At 37.2% G+C, this 20,959-nt stretch overlaps 1 long non-coding RNA gene across 1 annotated transcript in view; it reads left to right on the forward strand.

Annotated features, from left to right (window-relative positions):
- Nucleotides 1–20,462, forward strand: part of LOC117085146 — a 34,038-nt gene extending 13,576 nt beyond the window's left edge. The window contains exon 3 of the long non-coding RNA XR_004437816.1: nt 20,320–20,462. This is a non-coding gene — a long non-coding RNA (uncharacterized LOC117085146). The remainder of the gene's footprint in view (nt 1–20,319) is intronic.
- Nucleotides 20,463–20,959: the final 497 nt, after the last annotated feature.

Here is a 20,959-nt window from a genome sequence, read left to right on the forward strand (position 1 = left end):
GGAAAGTCTGGAATTTACTGAGACTTGTTGAATGGTTTTGACCAAACTGCTGATAGTGATATGGACAATGAAGTCAAGGCTGAGGTGGTGTCAGATGGAGATGAGGAAGTTGTTGGGAACTGGAATAAAGGTAATTCTTGCTATGCTTTCCCAAAGAGACTGGCAGCATTTTGTCCCGGCCTTAGAGGTCTGTGGAAATTTGAACTTGAGATAGATAATTTAGGGTATCTGACAAAAGAAATTTCTAAGCAGCAAAGTATTCAAGAAATGAGCTGTATTGTTTTGAATGCTTTCTGTTACATGCATTCACAAAAGGATGGTTTCAAATTGGAACTTATGTTTAAAAGTGAAGTAGAGTATAAAGGTTTGGGAAATCTGAAGCCTGACTATAAAGAAAAAACTCATTTTCTGGGGAGGAATTCAACCTGGTTGCAGAAATTTGCAAAAGTAATGAGGAGCCAAATGTTAATAGCCAAGTCAATGGGGAAAATGTCTCCAGAGCATGTCAGAGATCTTAACAGCAGCCCTTCTTCTCACAGGCCCAGAGGCTTAGCAGGGAAAAATGGCTCTGTGGGTTGGGCTCGGGGTCCTTCGTCTCTGTGCAGCTTTGGAGCTTGGTGTCCTGCACCCCAGCCACTCTAGTTGCAGCCATGGCTAAAAGGAGACAAGATACAGCTTAGGCCATTGTTTCAGAAGGTGCAAGCCCCAAGCCTTGATGGCTTCCATATGATGTTGCACCTGTGGGTGCACAGAAGACAAGAGTTGAGCTTTGAAAATCTCTGCCTAGATTTCAGAGGATGTGTTAAAATGCCTGGATGTTCAGGCAGAAGTCTGCTGGAGGGGTGGAGTCCTCATGGAGAACCTCTGCTAGGGCATTACAAAGGGGAAATGTGGGGTTGGAGCCCCAACATCGAGTCTGCACAGGGACACTGCCTAGTGGAGCTGTGAGAAGGCTGCCATACTCCAGACTCCAGAATAGTAGATCCACCGACAGCTTGCACCATGTGCTTGGAAAAACCACAGGCATTCAATACCAGACCATGAAGGCAGCTGCAGGGGCTGTACCCTCCAGAGCCACAGGGGCAGAGCTTTGCAAGGTCTTGGGGGCTCACCCCTTGCATCAGCGTGCCCTGGATGTGAGACATGAAGTCAAAGGAGATTTGGGAGCTTTAAGATATAATGACTGCCTGACCAAGTTTCAGACTTGCATGGGGACTGTGGCTCCTTTGTTTTGGCCAATTTCTCCCATTTGGAAAGGGAATATTTACCCTATGCATGTACCCCCATTGTATCTTGGAAGTAACTAACTTGTTTTTAATTTTACAGGCCCATAGGTGGAAAGGACTTTCCTTGTCTCAGAGGAGACTTTGGACTTAGACTTTTGAGTTAATCCTGGGTTGAGTTAAGATTTTGAGGGACTGTTGAAAAGGCATGATTGGTTTTGAAATGTGAAAACAAAACAAAACAAAACAAAAAAAACATGAGATTTTGGAGGGGCCAAGGGCAGAATGATATGGTTTGAATCTGTGTCCCTACTCAAATCTCATCTCAAATTGTAATCTCCGTGTGTTGAAGGAGGAACCTAGTGGTAGGTGATTGGATCATGGGAATGGTTTCCCCCATGCTGTTCTTATGATAATGAAGAAGTTCTTGTGAGATCTGATGGTTTTAAAAATAGCAGTTTCCTCTGTGCACTCACTCTCTCTCCTGCTGCCTTGTGAAGTAGGTCCTTGCTTCTCCTTTGTCCTACGCCATGATTCTAAGTTTCCTGAGGCCTCCCCAGCCATGCAGAACTGTGAGTCAATTAAACCTCTTTTCTTTATAAATTACCCAGTCTCAGGTAGTATCTTTATAGCAATGTGAGAATGAACTAATACACTGTGAAACATTGAAGGTTAATGGTGGAGGAGGATCATGTACCTTCTTTACTCATCCCAGATCCTGGCTCTGAGTCTGTATGTAAGAATTGCTTTTTGAATATTGGCAAATGATTTTGCAGAAAAGACCTTATATTTTCTCAGTGGACACTCAGGAATTGGATAGTGCATGTGTTCTGTAAGAGGGGAACCATCATTGCCCTGAATATGTGGAAGGGTTGTTTCCTGAACCCGGATATGCTCCATTCTCTCAGTTTCTTTAGTGGTACAGAACAAAAGAAGTTTGGATGAGATCAGTTCAGACAGTACATAAAATGGCTATTTCTGTTTTTGGTTTTTTTGTGTGTTTGTTTTGTCTTTGAGACGGAGTCTTGCTCTATTGCCCTGGCTGGAGTGCAGTGGCCTGATCTCGACTCACTGCAAGCTCCGCCTCCCATGTTCACGCCATTCTCCTGAAAATGGCCATTTCTGAAAAACACATAAAGAAGGTGAATTGCTGAGAGAAGAACTAGAATGAAGAATAAGAGCAGTGGGGAAGTGTATAATAAGTGGTACAATTAATGCTTTTTATATTCAGTATGTAATTATAGCAGAGATACAATGATTCTTAAGAGAGAAATGGCTGAATCTACTCACAAAAATGGCAGCTTACTCAGAAGGTTTTATAGTCAAGTTTCGAGAAATAATTCAAGATAGGAATTAATTCCAAATTTAACAAACTGTTCCAGAGAGCTTGGAAACAGATGATTCACTTGAACTTATTTTATGAAGCTGAGATAATCTTGGTATCAGACCAAGCCAAGACAGATGATAAATGAAAATTATATAGCAATTCCAATTATGGACATAGTTGTAAAATTTTAAACAAAATATTAACAAATTGATTCCAGTAATAGATGAAAGACTCAGGACTCATTTGGGTGCATGCCAGGAATGTTGGTATAGTTTAATATTAAAAAATCTTTTAAAGTAATTATCTTCATTAGTCCATTAAAGGAGAACCATAAAATGACTTCAATAGATTCAAGAAAACATTTGCTAAATTAATTTTTAATATATAGAAAACCTAAAACATTATAGGTAAGCATTTTAATAATCCTGGATTTCAGAAGATTCTAAACATGACACAGAACTACAAATTACAACATAATGAACTCTACATCAAAGACACCTTAAAAAGTCAAACAAAAGATCATAAACTGTAAGAATATATTTTCAATGTGTATAACCAACAAAGAACTAAGATCATCAGTTTACATCAATCTTGGACCATATCTCTGTTTTAGCACTAACACATAAATGTATAGATTTGCTTTTTTGTGTGTTTGTTTTTAGGAGATGATGAGCTCCTGGGTGAGACTTGGGTTTGTGTCATTTTGTATCCCCAGCACCAAGAATTGTACCTGACACTTATTGGTGCACAGCCAATGTCTACTGCATGATTAGAAGGTTTAACTGGAAAAACCTACTAACCTCTGGTATGAATGGTTCACCATGTTCAAGATAATGTGCTGAGTCACCTTCAGTGGTTTATAAATGTTAACCATTCACATCATTCAGGGCTTTAAGTTGAAACAAAACAAACTTCACTAGACAGTTGAGGATGCTATGACAAAATACCATTGATTGAGTGGTTTAAACAGTAGACACCAATTTCTCACAGTTCTGGAGACTGAAAAGTCCAGAGCAAAGTACCAGCAGATCTGGTGTCTGGTGAAGATCTACTTCCTGAAGGTTTCCAGATGGACGTCTTCTCCATGTCTCCTCATATGACTAAGAGCAGAGGAAGAGGAAGCAAATTCTTTATAATTCTCCTTACAAGGGCATTAATCCCTTTTATAAGGACTCCACCTGTATGATCTAATCATCTCCCAAAGGCCCTACCTTCTACTACCATCCCATTGAGCATTATGGTTTCAACATATAGGTATTTTTTTGAGTGGGAAGGGGACATAACCATGCAGTACATACCACAACCAAGTGAATGCTTCTTTAGACAGAAAGAAAAAAACGCTTACTGAAAAGATAGGGAGTGATTCATAGATTTCCAGGAAGATTGGAGAATCAGACTCAAAAGAACAGAAATAAGGAGAGGCAGGCCAGGCGCGGTGGCTCAAGCCTGTAATCCCAGCACTTTGGGAGGCCGAGACGGGCGGATCACGAGGTCAGGAGATCTAGACCATCCTGGCTAACACGGTGAAACCCCGTCCCTACTAAAAAAAATACAAAAATCTAGCCGGGCGAGGTGGCGGGCGCCTGTAGTCCCAGCTACTGCAGAGGCTGAGGCAGGAGAATGGCGTAAACCCGGGAGGCGGAGCTTGCAGTGAGCTGAGATCCGGCCACTGCACTCCAGTCCGGGCGACAGAGCGAGACTCCGTCTCAAAAAAAAAAAAAAGGAGAGGCTCCTAAACCAGAACCACTGCACAAATGAAGCTGCAGACTTAATCTAGTGAGGGCCTGAATGCTGTTGCCACTGCTTCTAGCACTGTACACGAGATCTCCACTGTGCTGTAGGCCATCACTGGTAGCTGATTCTCCTACTGCACCTCCTACCCACAAGAACATAAAATTCTCCATTCCTAGGTCTTTTGCTATCCCTAAGACCAGACACATTCCTTGGCTGGTAGGCAAGGTCGCAGGCCTTTATATTTTTCTGAGGGATTGGAAAGTTAAATCTTGTCCTCTATCAACCTATAATTAGGGACATGGTTGTTCTGTATATAGGCACAGGCTTCAGGTGCTCTGCAGTCCATGAAACATTATATATCTACAACATAACCTTTCAGCTTTTGGACACTGAAACCACTTTTTTTCTATGTCTAAGGGCATAGTCTGAGTTAAGATGAAAGAAAGGGGTTCTCAGATTGCTCTTAACAGTCTGACCTCAGCAACAACCATCTTAAAACTACAAGGTTCTCAATTTGGGTGGGAATTCCTCCCAGGAATCATTTAGAAAGGTGTTGTGAAGTCTGTTTTTTGTTATTCACTTTTAGACCTTACTATAATTTGATGTGGGGAGAAAGAGAAGTGAAACAACTCACAATACACAGAACACTTTATGAAGCAAAGACTTGTCCTGTCTCCTGTGCACATCTTCTGAACAGTTAACCAGTACCTTCCCTGGGGTGAAAGCCCTCACTGCATGGCTACTGTCTCACTCTATGTGGGGGCCCAAAGCCAGGCCAAACAGTCCACTGGGGAATTTCAGAACCAAACTTTGTTATCTGCACTAGGCAAGGAGAAGGGAAAATAACCTGATCTGGAAATACATAGACCTGGATTATGGTCCATTGCATTTAAATTTCTCTTGAACTGAGGGGACTATCTGAGACTGGGCAAGGCCCCAGGGCTACAGACTTCAGAAGACCACTGGCTCTCTACTGCTTACCTACTTCCATTTCTTGGGGGCAATTTCATCATCATTTTAACTTAATAGCATCTTCATTTATTTTATTTTCAATGCTCTTTCCGTGTGTGTGTGTGTGTGTGTGTGTGTATTAACACAGTAACCTTTAGATATTATGTAGCTGGAAAGGTTTTATTCAATAAAGTTATTTTACATGCTAGACTGACTTGTACTTTAAACACTAATGGTCATTGTGTTTACAATTGTAACCCATTTTATTGACCATATTTGCTGTGAGTAAAAATATATATATACACATACATATAAACCCTACTGAATAAATATTATCTTTGATCTTAGAATTTAAGCTTTTTTACAACATTGTTTATGGAATTGTACAGTAACTAGAATTCCTAGCTATAACTTCTAGGACTCTTTTCCCTATAGAAGGAATAAAAAAGTCATAATGAGAATAACTAATGCTTACATAGTGCTTGGTGGTTTATGAACATTTTCAAATCTTACATACCAATGAAGTAGGTATTACCAATGTGCAACTGCAGTTCATAGTGTTTGAATCATTTGAGCAGAGCGACGCAGCTTACACAAATTGGAGTCAGGATGTGGCACCAGGTCTTGAGCCTCCCAAACCTGTGCTGATCACTGCGTGTCAATTGCTTTCATCAAATGTTATTTTGAAAATCCAGTATCTTCTTCCTATGGTCATTGAGCATCTTTAAACTTGAGGAGGAGAAAATAAAGTAAAAGCATCATATAATTAGATCAGAAAAAAAATATTTTTCTTTTTACCGTTTACATGCAAATATTTGTTGGAGGACATCATCCAAAGTGAAATGAGAAAAATGTTACTTGAAACCACAATGGTGACAGATACAAAAATCATTCAAGGGCAGCTGTGGACACATAAGTGTGTGTAGTAAGCATCCTCATTTGTTTGATGATTTCCTGAGCTGGGAGCAATTTGATCAGCACATTGGAGGAAGGTGGAGGGAAATAACACGATAGCTGTAATGACCTAATTTTCCGATAAAAGGGTTTTCAGACTCCCGAAAGAAAACATTATACTATATCATGAAAATAAATTAAGTTGCGGTGCTGATGAAAACAGTATCATTGGTATCGCTTTTCCATATCTGAGGGAATACCTGGAGATTTATTGCTTGGATCTTACCTAGTTCATATCACCAAGAGATACTTATCGCTTGAATCTTACCTAGTTCATATCACCAAAGTCTGATCTCTTCAATGCATTTACCATATGTGTAAGCACTAACTGTTTTAAAAAAAAAATTAGAACTTCTATGTGTATTAAATGTCAACATAAAATGAAATAACCATATAATATGATTCATCATTTTTATAGTTTCTGTCTGTTGGTGTTAGTATTTAAGTGGTTGTCAACAATTTTTGCATACAACAATTATTATACATTTAATCCTAATAAAATTCAGTGAGGTAATTATATATATATACACACACACACACACACACAGATTCATATACAATTATTATTATTGTCACTTAAGCAAAGATAACATAGACTGGCAGCAGTTAATTGACTGCCAAATACAATAAAGCTGGAATTCCAGCCTGCTTCTCTGACCCCAAATCCTGAGTTCTTAAAAATTCTTGGTGCTGCCTATTTTATAGCATATCAAGGTTTCACTACAATACAAAGTAACCCACTGAATGACCTTTCTCCTCAGTTTTCTTTTTCACACTAAATATACCACAAATATAAAGCCCCTTCCTGCCATATCCTCTAGTAATCTTAGTCATATTGCTTTGAGCCAATGACTTAACTAATTCTGTTTTCAGGGCTCAGCTATGGAATACGTTTCATTCATGTTGCTGGTGCATATTTCTGCTATTCATTTTTCCGAAATCACTAAGTGTCATCTTTGGTCCTTTCAGGTTTGGAGAAAAAAAAAAAAAAAACAAGCAAGAATATCACTTAGAGTGTGATCTAGAAGTAAATTATGTTTCATAATGGGCAACAATTATGAAATAAATCTGATTTTTTAAAATTTAAGATTTTGAGCTAATAAATCTTAAATTATATGCCTGCAGAGTACAGGAGCAAGGCGGTTGGCCATATAAATGTTTTGCAAATACAGAGAAAAAGCTAAGTTAATTTTTTCAAATTATGTCAGTCATGAGGTCTTTTTCCTTAATTTCTTATAATGTTAGCTACTCTCATGTGCAAACAGAAAAAAACTGAATGCACATAATGTAAGTAAGCAGACATCAACAACAACTACAAAAACAAAAGCAGTGACATTTTGGTTGAAAAGCTGTCTACTACCTTCTCTCTAGTGCCCATCATAATAAGATGACTTTTATACACCATGCGGTCATGAAATCACATTTTCTGATAGCAAATACTTTCTTATTTTACATGATGAAATTAAATATATGATAAAACCATTATATCACAGAATTCTATAAAGACACTCTGACTTCCAGGAGTGTTATCACATAAATGGGTTTGTGATCCACTGAACTAGATATTAAATATCTCTCACAGTGGCGGTGGTTTATAGGTTTATAGTACACAATATGCTTTTTGAAATCAGGACTTTCCTAGAAAATCAGTCAGATATGAGTATCCCTATATGTATACATTGAGGGTGAAAATGTAAATATACCCAGAAGACTTTCATTATGACAAAACTTTATGGGGGGAAAAAAGAAAAATTCTTGAGAAAGTTTATCCTCCTCCTCTGCTGCCTCCTCCTCCTCTTCCTCCTCCTCTTCCTCCTCCTCTTCCTCCTCCTCTTCTCCTCCTCTTCCTCCTCCTCTTCCTCCTCCTCTCTCTCTCTCTCCCTCTTCTTCTCCCTCTCCCTCTCTCTCTCCTTCTTCTTCTCCTTGTTCTTGTTTGTGTAGGAGCCCAAAGCATTTAGCATCATCCCTGGGCATATAGTGGATGTTCACAGAAATGTGTATACACAATCTGCTATTTGAGGATGAGTTTTTCAGTCTGTATTCTGTTTCAAGCCCTGTGCGATTTGTCACTCTAATCTCAAATAGCTTTTTTAATGTAGGGTAGTGTATGAATGTTGGACAAACATTAAGTGTAAGTGCACAGAGTTCAAGCACTGTGAGAGATGCACCTATTATACCATCGTGTACAAGTATGGAAGAGAAAATGATGAGAAATTATTAAGCATGATGGCTCTAAGAGTAACAGACAGAGAACTCAGGCAAGTTGGAAGAATGGGAACTACCAGCAGAAAAGTCAGATTAAGGGTATTGTAATATCTAAGGTAAAGTATGATAAGCCATGTGAACAGAATCAGTGAAAGTCAGCTTGAACAAGCAAAAGGAAACTTAAATCAGTTTTAGACGGCAAAAGTAACAAAACTTTCTGCCAGATAAAATAAGGGTCAGTCAATGGAAAAGGGTATTTTAGTATAACTTCATAAATAAAGGAGTCTTTAGAAAAGAAGTTTGTGGAAAGAAGAGCTGGGTTTGAGAGCACTGAATTTGAGGGGCTTGAGAGATACACAGGCAGATCTATCTAATCGGAAATGACTTTGTGCTAAGTAACTAGCAATGGTGGGGCTGTAGGGTCAATCCTTCCACTTGCCTTCTTCCCCCATCCTCTTTTCAAGTTAGGCTTTCTTAGATCAACCCCTACGTTGCTGGAAAGAGATATAAATTCTTCCTCTCCAGTCCCAGACTGTGATGTGATCTTCAGCAATTAAACATGTTAAGATCAGCTTAAAAAGAGTGGCTGCAGTCCTGTCCCCAGTTTTTTGGGGGCTATCCTGATTTAAGAGGGTTGTCCCAGAGTGATTATTAACAGTACCCCTTTTCTCTTTCAAAAAAAGAAAATGTCCTGGATTGATTACCTTTACCATTATTGTCTTCATTCCCTTCATCATCATCATCTTAGTCATATAGATGATGTTTATTTACTTTGCATGATTTCTAACAGCTTTAAATAATGTTTGCTGCATTATATGTTTCGATCCTCGCGACACCTCAGTGGGCAGGTGGGGACAGAAGTTGTCCCCATTTTAAAATAAGGACACTGATGTTTCAGTCCCTGCACAGCTGCACAGTCACACAGCTTTTTGGTAAGGCAACAGCATGTGAATTAGTGTGTTTTGGGCAGAAAATTGTGAGCTTTTTTCACTATACATTCATTTATTAACTTGACATTCTCATAGCCTTTTGATTGGATGATCTTATGGGGTAAAAATCCAAAAACTCATGATCAGTGGGAAGTTATAGATGATGCAAGGCAAATTTTAATGGGAACATTTTAAGAGACACACACTTGGTTCACAAATTCACATTTTCATGCCAGATGTTTCCTCTTGCTTACCAAGCTCTTCTCCTCCTTATCGGCTTGAGGCTGAAGTCAGCAACTTTGCTTCACCTCTTCTGCCTGGGCAGGGTAATAGGAAATTTTTTTAAAATGTATCCTCAGGAGGCATCATATTTAAAAGGATATCCTTCGAAAGTGAACACATTTTCTAGCAAAGAAACAAAACTTTGACCTGGCACTGAAAACTATTATCACACATGTGAATATTTCCTTTTTGGTTTGCAGAACATAACTATCAACTTTTCCTCATTTAATTTTCACCAACTAAAATAGGGGTTAGTAACAGCAAGTATGAGGGGACCTAGTGCTCTCCTGAGTCTTTCAGATGCTGAAAAGCACATTTCCCCCATTACAACACCAGGTTCTCTAAGATGAAATTATATTCTCAAATTATATTCTCAAATTGTATGGTTTCTTTTAAGAAACCATTTCATACAATTTTAAGGGAAAGTACATCTTGCTCGACCTGGAGAAGTCTTTGAGTTTCATTACAAGTTGAACTAGGAAACTCTGAGATTAACCCTTACCTCCAAAGAACAAAACGTTACTTGACCTTGAACAAAATATTTCCTTTCACTGAATCTCAGTTTCCTTATTGAAGACTCAACAGTAATTATCTGTTGGCCGGGTGTGGTGGCTCAAGCCTGTAATCCCAGCACTTTGGGAGGCCGAGATGGGGGGATGACGAGGTCAGGAGATCGAGACCATCCTGGCTAACCCAGTGAAACCCCGTCTCTACTAAAAAATACAAAAATCTATCCGGGCGAGGTGGCGGGCACCTGTAGTCCCAGCTACTGGGGAAGTTGAGGGAGGAGAATGGTGTAAACCCGGGAGGTGGAGCTTGCAGTGAGCTGAGATCCAACCACTGCACTCCAGCCTGGGCGACAGAACGAGACTCCGTCTCAAAAAAAAAAAAAAAAAAAAAAATTATCTGAGAAGGACCAGATTGTAGGTATGTTGTTTGCTGGACATACCTTCTTGGTTACAGAATTATACCCAGCTCCGCCATTATAACTCAAAAGCAGCCATAAGCTATATGTAAGTGAATGAGGGTGGCCATAATCTAATAAAACTTTATTTATAAAAACAGATGACAGACTGGGTTTGGTCTTTGGACCACAGTTCGCCGTTTGCCAACCGTCTTTAAGGGGAAAATATCTGCTGCACAAAGTTGTTTTAAGAATGTTATTGACTAAAATATGTGAACCAAGATATATGAAGTACCTGATAGAAGGTCTGATGTTTAAAATGACAACTAATTTCTTAACTTTTCTCTCAACATTTTTCTCCCACCTTACCCTAATTCGCCTTGAATGAACATTAAGATCCTCTACAAAATGGAATGCATTGGCTGACATTTCATATCTGTAGCAATTCTTCCTTTGTTTCCTTGTTATTTTAACACTTTGGGAGGCAAAGGTAGAGAACTGAGAATATTAAGTTTTTAAACCTTGAAGCTTTGAACAAATTTGAGCTCTATTCAATGTGTGTGTGTGTGTGTGTGTTTAACATTCATTTCTTTTAAAACGGAACTTAAAACAGCCCTTTTAGCGAAATTCACAACATACATATAAAGAAGCCTGTGATTTAGGCCAAAGGTCCAGTTAACAGCTGTGAGTCTTTGTTTAAATAACAATAATAATGAGGAATCCGCCTCGCAGGCATTTATTATTTTAAGTTTGACCTCGTGTGCTTGCATTTTATGTCTGTCTCTGCCAGCCTACACAAGTGAGTTACTAGAATAGCCCTTCATTTTTCTGAACCGGTGTATTGTCTTCAGAGTTTGCCCTCTTGACTTCAGTTTTTCAATTGCTTTCTTTTCAAATTATCTTACACATCTCTTTTTTTCCCTCAAGTATCTTTAGAGTATTAATGCAAAAGACAAGTTACTCAGAAGCACTAAACTATAGTAGATTGAGGTTAAAACACACTGACTTTGCAGTCAACTCGGTACCAATTCCAGGCCTGACTGTTATTACTGATTACCTACATGTCCTTGAATGAAACACTTTGCCAGGATGAGTCTTAGACTTCTCATCTATGAAATTGAGATGAAAATTGTTATTCTTCCTGCCACCCTACATTTCCTGTGTGAATAAAATGAACACCAGCTATGAACACAAAACATTACTAAATTTCTCATTTTTTTCCCTCATTATTATTGCTAAAATCACCAAAAAGCTATAATTTAAATAACCCTTAGTACGGACCCGGAACTATACTAATCATTGTGCATAAATTAACTTAGCTAAAAATTATAACTAATGTATCAGGTAAATATTTTTCCTCCCATCTTACAGAGGAAAAATCTAAGAAGTCTAATGGTGAAGAGATATGGCAAGTCTCACTGTAACTAAATGAACTGGGGATGAATCTCTGAAATATTAGACTCCAAAGTTCTTCATCTTAATCAAAATGGAACTTAAACTGGATGTAAAACTTTACTTTTTTAATTGCCTCTTACAATACTTTAAAGTTTAAATTTAAAAATAATTATGTAAAAGGTATGTTTTCTCTTTGACATTTTTATTCTAAAAAATTAAGCACTAACACATTATTTACAAAGAAATCTTTTCTCTTCTTGCTATCTTTTAAATGTTATTCTTAGTTTTTATTGGATATTTACAAATAATAATTGAATATTAAGTACAAAGTGATATATGATATATGTATACAATTTGGAAAGATTACATCAAACTAATTAACATACCTATCACTTCAAATACTTATCATTTATTTTTCCAGTCTAACTATTGTACCCTTTGACCAACAACTCCTCATTTCCACTACTCTCTAATCTCAAGTAACTATCATTCTGCTGTCTGCTTGTATGTGTTAGATTTTTTTAGGTTCTGCATATAAGTGAGAATATGTGGTGTCTGTCTTTCTGTGTCTGGCGTATTTCACTTAGCATAATGCCTTCCAAGTTCATCCATGTTGTCACAAATGACATAATTTCTCTCTTATTAAAGGCAGAATAGGATTCTGTTGTGTATATATGCTATATTTCCTTTAACCATTCATTGGTTGATAGACACCATCATCTGGGATCATGAATAATGCTGCAATAAATATGGGAATGCAGGTATCTCTTCGATAAGCCAGTTTCAAATTCTTTGGATATATACTCAGAAGGGGAACTGCTAGAACATAAGGGAACTCTATTCTTAGCGTTTTAAGGAACCTCCATACTCTTTTGCATTACGGTTTTGTGGGCCTGGCTTAATCAGGTGAAAGTCCTTCAGGAGGTACCTAGACCTTCCTGTGGAGAGTCTTTACACATTGATGGCTTTGAAAGAGTAAGATTTCCTGAGGTAGAGATCATATCAAGAGAGCCACATGGCAAGGAACTATAGCCACTCTCTAGAAGCTGAAAGTGGCCTCTTGTGTCATGTCAACAGCCAGTACGGAGCTCAGGCCCACAGTCTAAGTCACAAGCAATTAATTCTACCAACAAACCGAATGAGCTTGGAACTGGCTGTGAAAACTCGACCCCAGACAATATCTTACTTGAGGAAGACCAGTGAGATACTGAAGCAGAGGACCCAGCTAGACATCCCAGAAATTCTGACACAGGGAAATTTAGAGATGATGAGTTGTGCTGCTTTAAGCATTTATTTATGTGCTAATTTGTTATGTAGCGATGGGAAAATAATACCAAGGACAGTACATTCATAGTCACAGGCAAAAATAGGAAAGAGGGCAAGAAATGGGTTAAATTTGATGTTTGGTGGTTCCTAGTGCAGGGAGCTTCCTAGCACTTCAAGGAGTGAAACGGTCTTGTTTTGGGGAACACTACTGAAAGTTCCAGGAAAGCCTGGCGTAGGTGGAAGGTGAGCAAAGGGGAGAAGAACTGCCTTTTTCAAAAGTTTGTGGTTGTTACCAGAGTTAGAGCTTAAACCAGACTCTTCTGACCTCTTAATGAGTTTTAATACACTTTGATGCTCCACTAAAAATTCCTAAGTATTTAAGTGGAAATATACATACATACGTAGATGATACTGCAAATGCATCCATTAAAAATTCATTTATAAGTATTCCATATACCCAGATAATCACACAAAGTGTTTGCTCTTCTTTTTCTTTGAAACATGGGAATATCTTTCTACATTTTTTACTTGATTCTCTCTTTGTAGAGATACAAATAAAGACCCTATAAGTTGAATTACAACATGTAAAGACATTAGAGTTTACTTGAAATTAAATGAATATACTTTATCCTCTAAGATATATTGTTAGCAATGGCCTTTCTCACCCTTCAATTGATTAATAAATTGTACTTACTGCTACTGCGTAAGGGGATCAGGGCACTGAGTTGACAGGGAAATCCATCTTTAGACATGAGAACACTTTGGCTTTTGAGTTACTGTTAAACTTTTTTAAATTTTTTTAGTGCACAGTTTGACAATGCATTCTGTTGCTTTCCCTGATTGTTCAAAAGTTCTTTTGTAAAGTGAAGCCACATTCTAAATATTAGCCTGTAATGATTCTATTATCCAAATAGACTGCCTCTTCACTCTCAGGAAAAGGTCTGCACATTTGAAGAAACATGTCAAAGGAAAACTTGGGTTAGTCTAAGACTCCTCTTCTATTTCCTAAAGGTACAGTTTAGTGCATGTTTAGTTTTGATAAACTAGAATGGCTGTATATTGATTCTCTCCTTTTTAATCTCTGTGAGGAACAAGTAAACAAAGATGTTCTATAGGACATGTTTCTATAGGAAATGTTTCCATAGGATGTTCTATAGGACATGTCCTGTTTATGAAGGACACCTTACAAAGTGGAGGGTAAAAGCAGAATGGAGAGGCTACATAGATACTATGCTGAGGATTCAGTGAGCAGAGATTAAGTCCACTTGTTTTTCCAAGGTCTTAGCTGTAAATAAACTAGAGTCCCTTCAGAAGAGGATAAAGGGCCGATAAGCAAAGCTCTGTTTAGAATCCCATGCTTGTGTTCATTTTCATTCTCTATAATCATTTCAGGGATTCTGTGGATCACTCTCTCTTAGAAACTGACAGCTTCTTACCCTGGTTGATGAGTTGTAAGGGCTTTGGTATTAGATTCAGCAAAAGCAGAAAAGGAACAGCTGGAAAGGGACAAAATGAACTAGGTATCACTTTGAAAAATGGATATTCTGAAACCCTATTTTTAACAATATGATGCTGAAAGCAGCAAAATAAAGTAAACTGAGGAAAGCCACCACCTAGATTATTGAAGAAGAGCTCTTTCCAAAATGGGATAAGTTAGCTGTATCCCAACTATCCTAGATAGCTATCTCCAGAGAAAATGAGGCCAGGCACAGTGGCTCACACCTGTAATCCCAGCACTTTGGGAGTTTGAGGCGGGTGGATCACGAGGTCAGGGGTTTGAGACTAGTCCGACCAACATGCTGAAACGCTGTCTGTACTAAAAATACAAGAAAAATTAGCTGGGTGTGGTGGCATGTGCCTATAATCCCAGCTACTTGGGAGGCTGAGGCAGTAGAATCACTTGAACCTGGGAGGCAGAGGTTTCAGTAAGCAGAGATTGAGCCACTGCACTCCAGCCTAGGTGACAGAGGGAGACTCCGTCTCAAAAAAAAAAAAAAGAAAGAAAGAAAATGTGACTTAAGTATTCATATTCAAAAAGTGCACATAGTTAGCAATATGACAATTAGCAATATCCTTTTGATTTGAAATACAATTTCTAGTTGATTCTGCTCTCTTGATAGGTAGACTCTCAATGAACTATTCTGGCACCTGATTATGGGCTGTTTTGCATGCAAAGGAGGAATTCAGTGAATCTGGACAGAAAAGGTCCACTACATGAACTTGTTCACCAGTAAATACTACTCATTGGTTTCACTCAGAAATGGTCCACATACATACATTATGGTAACATATATAAAAAGGATACACAAGTTGTAAGACAATGTTGTGCATACTCTATGTGTATCAAATACAGATGTCTTCAAATGTGTTCTTTCTCTTAAGGAGAGTGTTCACATTTAACTCATTGCATTGTCAAAGCCTGGAATTTTGTTGAAATTTAGTTGTAACTAAAAAATGTCATTCCCTTTCTTCATTTCCACCTCCCCTAAAACTACATAATTGATTTCAAAATGAGCATTATGGATTCAAAGAAGGACCAAATTGGTTTAGTAACAGAAATGTAATCCCACAATAGAACTTGACGCAATAATTATTTTCTATGCCACTCTAATTCCATTCCTGGATGCTGTATTGTCTGATAATCTTTGGAGGTTTTTTTTATTTTAATTTCTGCACTTTTTGAATCTTCATCAACTGCCGTTTCAATTTTTTGGTAACTAGTAAAAGTCCTTTGACTTCTGGACTTATCTAAATGCCCTTTGTTGTGGCGGTATCATCTGAAATCTTCACAATAAGTATTTAACACTTCCGTCCACCACAGCATGCATTGCTGGACACAAATTATGAATCATTAAGCAAGTAATGGTGCTCTTAGACGGATGTCACTCTTGACATTTGTTCTGAGTCCCTTAGACACATCTCCACTTAAAATGCTAAATCTCAATAATCTCCTACTTTCTTAAAAGATGAATAATATACAAATAAATAAAAACAGATGTGCAAGGGAAATTCAGTTACAAAACATGTTTATTTTAACAAAGCAGTCCTTCTTGTGCCATTGGTATAGATAGATTCTCTGAAATATGAAATTAGATCAGTTTTTGTTGATAATGTTCATGTGAATATTTGGCATCTGCATATTTTTCTAGTTAAATAAATAATCTTAGAGCACTAATTTACTCTAATGACATAGACAACATTTGGCTTCACAGAAAACAGAAAACCAATCTAAAGTCCATTTCCTATTTATGGGGTGTATACAACATCCAGTTGTAACATTCACTGAAGTCTAAAAAATGAGTTCAAGCAAATTTAAAGCACGAGGACACTGGCACAAGAACTCTTTGCCATGAATGGTAATTTTAATTGAATTACAGATGTTATCCATATGCATTTTCTATCAATATTTAAACACTCAGCCTTGCCTTTCTCTTCTGTAAGACTTCTACATCTTATTGGTATTCTACCATCGCCTAAACCAAACCTTCCTGCAATTATTTGTTTACAGTCTTTCTCTCCCACTAGAAATATGTTGAGGACATACCACACATGTTTCTATAGCTGCAAAATGTAGTCCGATGGCTCTCCAGCATGATGTGAATAATATCTATTGGTTAAATTAATTAGATTACTTCTGCTTTTATAAAACTTGATATGACCTCATTTCCCCGTGACACCAATGCTACTCTGTATTCCTTTGTCTGTAGATTTCCAAAAAATTCAATTTAATAACCACAAAGATAGGATTTGATTATATAATATACATTGTTCTTTGGCTCTTTTATTAATTATGTAATTTATTGATCCATTTATTCACTCATGTATTAATTGACTCAATAATCAAATAGTTCAGATTTTTTTTTGTTTTTTAAGGATGGGTAATACATCTAAAATAGAATTTTTTAATTCCCCCAGATTTCTAGTCCAGTGCTAGATATAACACTGGTTGTGTATCCTTGAGCACATTACTTAACATCTCTGCCACAGTTTCCACTGTTATTAAGTGGAAATGCAATAGCATGTTGTATTGGAAGTGAAGATTAAATTAATTATATAGGAAAGTGTAGCCATGGAATAAATACTATATAACTGTTTGTTGTTGTTGCATTATTAGCTGACTAATAAATCCATGCCAAGTTGCCTGATAAACACAGTTTATTCCTGGAGAGCAAAGATTTTAAGAGTAGTAAATTAGGAAGTTTTTTTCTAATTTCTACAGTTCATAGAGTCATTGCTTCTTTTATGATTAAAAAGTTCAAAAGACAAACATAAAGCTGTATAAAACATAGTGATATACTAAAACAAAATTATGAGCAATAAACAAATGAATCAATCAGCCAAGTTACCAAGTTACCTATCTTTTAAAAATATACAGCAAGTTATGAATATACTGGAATGTTTTATTCTGAAACATATAACCATTTTTCAACTTCTAATATGGAAAAAAAAATGGCCAATGCAGTTTGACTGGTGCATGCTTGTTTCAATTCTGCTTAGCTCAAGTTCTGAACTCATCATCACAAGTGGTTTTAAACACTTTTAAATTGTTCTTCTAAGATAAGCAAAGCTAATTTACAAAGTTTCAGATTTTTTTCTCTGAGCCACAAAAATACACTTAAGTTGTTCTCTGTTCATTTATCTATATTTCTGAACTAATTTATTTCCTATTTTTAACAAATCTAGCTAGAACATAGTTGGCAAAGTGGAGAGCTGGGAGTGAGTTGAAAGGCTCCTTGTATCTCACATCTGCACTTTTCTCACTGTGTTCACCTTGAGCAGGTCATTTGGCTTCTAATCTTAGGATCCTCATTTGAAATGGTGATATGCAGAAAAATAGAAAATGTGAGTGGAGTGACTCGCACAGTACAGTAGATGCTCTGTGAAGGCTATTTCCATCATCCCCAAGCTTTCTCCTTGAAGCTGTAATTTAGTTTTTCAAAATAGAACAACGTGATTTTTTTGTTCCTTCTATTGGAAATCCCAGCCTTTCTTCTTCCAGAGAAGCTTAGTAATTGGCGTCATTGGCAGCCAAGTGTTATTAAAAATTTATATTTGGAAATCGTGCAGGGTCCTTAAAAAACATCTGATCCATGTTCCTTCTCAGAATATAATCATCATTGCAACAGGCCTGAATTCTGATTATTCATATCATCCTTGAATATCTCCATTTTCCAGGAACTCCCTCCGTCCATAGATGTTGCATTGTAATTCTGTCCATCTCGGCTAAGATCTAAAATTCATTTTCCTGCTTTCTCTCCATTGACATCTCCCTAACTCCTGGACTAACCACATAACAAGTCTGACCTCTCTTCTTAGCCCACCTCAGCTGTGTCATCCAGCTTCCTCGCTCTCCTTTTTTCATATTTAATCTCTCAGAGAAAGACTGTTCCTTGTTCTGAGGTTTGGAGTAAGTTATTGACTATCTTTGGGTGCTCTGTTTATTTAGCTAAGGGCACAGATAATATCCACTTTTCTTGGTTGTGAGAGACAAATAAAATTATATGTACTATTCAAAAAGCATTTATTAAGCCCCAGGTATATGCATTTATAAGGCCCCAGGCCTTAGTCTAGAACGTGGAGATGTAACAGTGAACACAATAAACAAATGTCTCTTAGGAGCTTTCTTCCGTGTGGAGGAGGCAGACAGTACACAACCTATCATTAGCACAGTAAACAAGCAACATAGATAATAAGTTTGTAGGTAGTGATAAATGATAACGTAGAGTGGCAGGACACACGTGATGTTGGGGTAAGAGGTAGTAAATTTAGGAAAGGTAGACAGGGAAGACTTATGAGAAAGGTAACATTTGAAGAGACTTGGAGGGCCAAAGGAAAGAATTAGATGTATTTGGGAATGACACCATTCCAGACAGTTGGAACTGCAAGTATGGGGGCCTTGAAATGGGACCTTGACATCATTTCTATCATGAAATAAAAATCAATAAACTTAACATTTATTTTTCTACAGCAATGTTTAATTTAACCTAATAGTCTCTGAACATTCTTTTTTTTTTTTTTTTTAAGAAAAATCTTATATTTTCTCCCCACAGCAATGCACATAGGGAGACTGGTAGTGATATTATCATAAGAACAACAATACACCTATTTAGAATTTAATTTTACAGGGCTCATAAGCATTAGCTTGCTTTCCCAGACTCATTAAGTTATTGGAACATTGGCCACCCAAACGCTTTTTGCAATCAACATTTTTGGATATGCATTTAGCTTTCAGAGACAATCACAATGATATTTCATCTGCAAATGTCTTGTGTCTTCTAGTGTTATAGAAAAGAAACAAACATCTACTGCTTTTCGTTTGGAAGACACACATGTCAGATGTGGTTGAAGCTTGTCCATGGAACATGAAATTTCAAACTGTAAACATAACCCAAATAAAATATTAAGGGCAAATGCATAACTAAACGTTAATGAATACTGTTGTTTATTTCCTCCTCTCCCTTTCCTTCCTATTTTTCATAAATGTTTTAAAGATTAACATTTTAATATTTTATCAAAGGGCTCACGATTATTTGACATTGTCTGATAAGATGTGTCTAAGCAAGAAATATGTTTGTAATATATATATATATATAATATGCACACATACATATTTATCATGGGTGATGTATCACATGGAGGCCAAATTGTGCTCTCTTTTCTAGGAAGGGACACTTTTCCCTAAAATGTAGCCAGTATGCCACATGTAGACCAACAATGCAGCTAGAAAAAGTCTCACTTACTCTCAAGGGAAAGGGGCGGGGGAGCAAGACTATTGTCAATCAAACAACACCTGTTAAATCTGCCTACTTGGGCTTACGTTACAATGACCCATTGGGCATAAAGGGTACCTTTTACCATACTTGTTTTTTAGGATTTTATTATTTCTGAGCCGCAATCTGTTGTTGTTGTTACACTACAGAAAGTTGAATTAGGATTAAGATATCATTAGATAAATTCAGAGTTGCAGATAATCACATAAAATATAAACTGAGAGCAGAAAATATTCAGATAAAAATCTTACTCTGGGTATTGTGGAAATGACTGTATGTCTGATTATTTGCTGTCAGTTTCATTGAACTGTAACATTAGTGTCCAACTCTGCTTAACATTTCCTTAAAACTTATTTCCTTTTTTTTTTTTTTTTTCCAGAAATCTCCAAGTGAGAAGACCTTACTTGTCTTCTGAAAGCCTGGTAACTTTCACCTGCACATAATGCTACCATCATGATTTCCTTTTTCTTCCTTCTTTCCACCTTTCCCTTCACTCCTCTCCCCTCCCCTCCCCTTCCCTTTCTTTCCATTCTTTCCTCATCTTTATTGAGGAATAATTGATAACAAACAAACAAAACACTTTGTACATGTTTAATTTGTACAATTTGATGAGTTTGGACACGCGCATGCATCTATGATATTATTCGTGTAATCAAGGTAGAAGTGCATTCATCACCACCAAAAATTTTCTTATGTCTCTTTTGTGTGTGTGTGTGGTAAGAATGGTTAACATCTGATCTACTCTTTTAACAAATTTTTAAATACTCAATACAGTACTGTTAACTATAGGTACTATGTTGTGCAGAAAATCTGCAAAACTTATTCATTTTGCATAAATTGAAACTTTATACCTTTGAATAACAACTCCTCCTTCCCCTAACCCAGACCCTGGCAACTACCACTCTCTTCTCTGATTCTCTGGGTTTGAAAATGATAGATACCTCATGTAAGTAGAATCCTACAGTATTGGCCTTTCTGAGACTGGCTATTTCATTTAGAATGGTGTCTTCCAGATGTAT

Source organism: Trachypithecus francoisi, unplaced genomic scaffold (assembly GCF_009764315.1).
Source record: "Trachypithecus francoisi isolate TF-2019V2 unplaced genomic scaffold, Tfra_2.0 Lachesis_group1, whole genome shotgun sequence".
Classification (NCBI taxonomy): Eukaryota; Metazoa; Chordata; class Mammalia; order Primates; family Cercopithecidae; genus Trachypithecus; species Trachypithecus francoisi.